We start from the raw sequence: 4326 nt of genomic DNA, 5'->3' as shown, positions 1-4326 counted from the left end.
AGATAGAGTCATTGTGGTTCCAAATAGAGCCATTGTGGGTCTATCATTGGTTAGTGAAACTGGATCAGTTGTGCATAATAAAATAATAGAGTATGAAGCAGAATGCCTCTAGTTTTGCTGGATGTATGATTACATTCCTCTCAGTATCCTTACACACAGTGCAAAATTTAAGCTGGAGTTTTGTTGGTGCAATGCATGCAAAAGTAAAATGAGTATTTTCCAAACACATGCAGGTGAATGTTTTCTATGTTTCATTAAAATGATTCTCATGTCTCCCCACCCTCATCCCAGCAAGGCTCAACAAGGTGATCGACAAAGCTGGAAAAAAAAATTGCAGTTACCAGCCAGCTTCAGGAAAAATGCTGAAAAAATATTTTTAACGATGGACCACTACCAAACTCCAAGTAAAAGGGAAACATCAAGTAGCATTGGAGTCAAATTTATACTTAGTTTCAAAACTTTTTTGTGATCCTCTCTTAAAATTAAGACTTATTTTCTTTATTTCATAGCCTCGCTCTTGTAAAAGTAACTAGTGTTGTAAAATATGAAATAGAGGGCAGGGAAGTGACTTATCCAAGTTGCCGAATGAGTGGGATGCGGGCATGAAAAGAACTTAAGCTTATTTCTCACTTTCAAATGATTCCAGTGAAACAAACAGACGATTTCAACGTTCAACAGAAGCAACATAAGCCATCTTCGCAGAAGGAATTATCATTCTGCCCTTGCAAAGATGTTTACCCGGCGTTTTCCTTCTCATTACACAGTTTTACCCCCCAGAAGTTTACCAACGCTGAGACCATCGCGACTAATCATTACGAACTTCGTCCTTTTGCTCTAGCGCTCGAATGCAAGGTAAAATTTCTCCTGGTTTGAACTATAGTTTTTTACTGGGTTGCCTATGGGCAAACCCAGTCGAGGTCTACGTTTAGTTTGTTTGTTTTCTTTTTTTTTTTTCTTTTTTTTTTTTTTTCCGTGTCGGTAAAAGTCTTGCCTGTCACTCCCCTGGTAAGTAGTGTCTTTGTGTATAGAGCCTTCTGCGCGTATTTTCTTAGGATCGAGAGGGTAGTGGAACTGCGTAGATTTCTCTTGTGGACACAGTAGAATCATTAACTTAGCCTGCAATGGCGTCGAAAGTCATGCAACGCGAATGGCGTTTTAGTGGATCCTTAAACAAAATATACCCTTATGGAGCTCAATAATGGAAAGTCAGTTGGATAAACTAGGCATGAATCTCAAAAGCGACGAGTACTGGACTTCGACAACAATTTATCGCCCGTCGAGACGAAATCAAAGTGAGCAGTATTTACCTGAAGTACATGGTAATTTGACACAATTGAGTTTCTTGTCTTCACGCACGCAATCAAATAGGAAGAGGTTTTCGCCTCTAAGAGCAAATATGTTGTTTGTTTCAATAAAATTTTCGCTGGAAAAGGATTCTGTGGTATTTTCTGCCTTTGTGAATTATAATATCATATTGTGTATTGAATTTTCGAGCTTAAGGTTCAAATGTGATATGGGAGAAGTTTTTTAGTATTGCTCTGTAAGCAGGAAGGGTTCACAGGCCTGTTGGAAGCGTGCTTGAGTTTCAACAAAATGAGGCCCAAAATCAGTGAAAACTTGTGACGCAGATGAATAATAAAGTAGCTGCTATTTCCAAAATGATGGAATTACCTGGTGATAAATAACGTCGTACGCGTCTTGGAGAGTAAATTTTGACTTTGCATAAACAAGAGTTGGGCGATTGTGATCTTTGTTTTGACTTCGCTCATTTCATTGTCAAACTTTATAACACTTGACAGAAAAAGAAACTTACAAAAACCCGGTATCTTGCCATCATTTGACACAGATGCTTCACTGTTTGGCGAGTAAACATGCCGCGGTAACTTAATCACGGCGCCCGCTGAATTCCGGCCATGTCACTTTCGATTTTGCAATTTACTTGAACGTAGCAAAAATCTCCCAAAATGTTTGTCGCTGATCGTAACTTTTTATATTCTATAGATCGTTTTCACGTGACGTCATCACCTTCCAAAATCTAAAACTAAAGATCAAAGTTTTTATCCTCATCAGGCATAAGAGGCGGCATATCTATATCTGTTGACAATTTCACAGCTCAATAGCGTGCTTCGTTTGGAAACCAGAGCATTTTGAATTTCCGGATTATGTAGGTGCGTGACACAAAGCTACGATCAAGTTTGTTAAAAAATATATACTTATCTCATGATTTTGAGCCCTTTTAGAAATTAGAGCATTAGGAAAAGTGGTTATGTAAATGCTTGTTTTTTCAGTAGTGATAATCAGTCGCCTAGATAGCCAAAGTCAGTTCCAGATGTTTACACTATTTTCCGGCCGCTATATTGGTGTACCACTGAGGTACTGGGCTCTGTAAATTTCTGCGAAACATTTCGACGAATATCTGAAGTTTGGGGAAACGCAGAGGCCTAAAACTTGGACAAGTGTCTTATTTCTTTATCTTCTATAAGATAACAATTTCTTAGCGTTTTGCACTGGATAGTTTTTGATTTATTTTTTTTATTGCGTGACAGTGAAAACGATCTATATTCAAGGTTCAAAATTAATGTTGTTTTCATGTCGTAAATATTTTATTCTCGATCGACCGTCCGGGAAACTTCCTTCTGCTCTTTCTGAAAACTGTGTATCAATATTTATTTGCTTTTTCATCAATATTTGTTTTGCATAAAGCACGCTAACAGAATCTGTACCTTGCTGAGTTCGCATTTGTTAGCGTTAATAGTATTTTCGGTCAGATGTTTGTTTTTAATGAGGGGTTTATTGTTTTGGTCTCCCATCCCAACACTAACCCCGCGAAACAGGGCTTGACTTCAGTGAAGTTTAGTATTACAAAGTTTTCGGATGCTCATAGGGCACACTTGAGGTGAAAAGAAGTTGTGAGGGAACTTGAAAATTATCAACATGTCAGCCCAGAAGCCAATGTTTCTCGCTTCTCTTTTATTTGTTATTCTTCAGAGACTGGAATGCTGTATTTCAATACCACACAATTCAGTGCCTTCTGATTTTCTGTAGCACGTACCACAGGCAAGCCAGTGTATGCTTCACAGAAGCATCTAGTTGGTTTGAAAAGACACACGGAAGATTAGTCTTTCAGGAAGCTCTCTTCAAAATTTAAACCTTATCAAAGTAGTGTTGTCCTTATCATCGCAAAATGAAAACAAACACAGAGAATTTAAATTGCCGCCATTTTGCCGCGCTGTTGTTTCTATAGCAAATTTGATTGGTACCAGTCCCTCGCGCGTGGAAACGATTCACGCGTGGCTCAAGCCTGCGCAAACAGGGCTGAATAACGTCTGCGCATGTGCAAGCTGTCATGGCGCGATCGATTGCGTGCGGCCTAAGTACCACAACAATTCTTATGAAAATGGCGGCGTTTTCGAAAATTCTAGTGTAGATCCCGGTGTTTTGTAAAAAAGGAGCGTTTAACTGAAAACGGGAGCTTGACGTTTTCAGAAGAGGTCCGTCGAAAATAGGTCTTTCCACACCGTTTTGTACAAAAGGGTTTAAAGTATGTACAAAAGGTGAAAAAAGTGCGGGAACACGATAGTTTATTGCGCGAACTTTATCGATTGAGAGATGAGTTACAGAGAGAGATGAGTTAAAGTAATGGACTTGTACTCGGCACTGGATGAGAGCAAGCCGTGAAGCAAACGAGTATTGTTCCAATCCATTTCTTGAACACTCCACGCAGCTGTCTAAAAGAAGCATCCCGAAGAGATTTTACCATCTATTTGATACGTTAGGGGCTAACACCCAGAATTATCGGCCAGGGATACGCTGGTGTGATAAATGGGCTACGATAGCAGACAATGCCTTATCAAAGGAGTATGATTACATTCCTCCAAAGGTCAGTGTACAAATGTTTATTCTCTTCCTCATTTTATTTTTATCGAGAAAAGTAAGTCTTATACACTAAGGGAATATGAAACTTATTACATAAAATATATATGTAATAAATAAATTAATTAATTAAAAATTTTAAAAAAACACATTTTATTTCTTCATTTATTTGGTGTTACATAAAACAAAACCTTTGTACTGCGCTTTTTATTTTTTTTGGTACCTTTTTTATTGTTATGCTACTTTTTATAATTTTATGTTTTAAAATATAAAGTGCTTATAAATATTTTATACAATTAGCGCTATATAAAATTTAATTATTATCATGACTCCAAGGGTCAGGACAAATTTATTTTCAGAACCAGTCAATAATATTGTTTGGCTATGAAACTTCTCTTGTTTTAGAAACAGACTAAGAGCACTATCACCACCTCAACCAGAACACATTCACCC

Source organism: Montipora capricornis, chromosome 4 (genome assembly GCF_036669925.1).
Source record: "Montipora capricornis isolate CH-2021 chromosome 4, ASM3666992v2, whole genome shotgun sequence".
NCBI classification, from domain to species: domain Eukaryota; kingdom Metazoa; phylum Cnidaria; class Anthozoa; order Scleractinia; family Acroporidae; genus Montipora; species Montipora capricornis.
Note: the sequence above shows the minus strand (reverse complement) of the source record.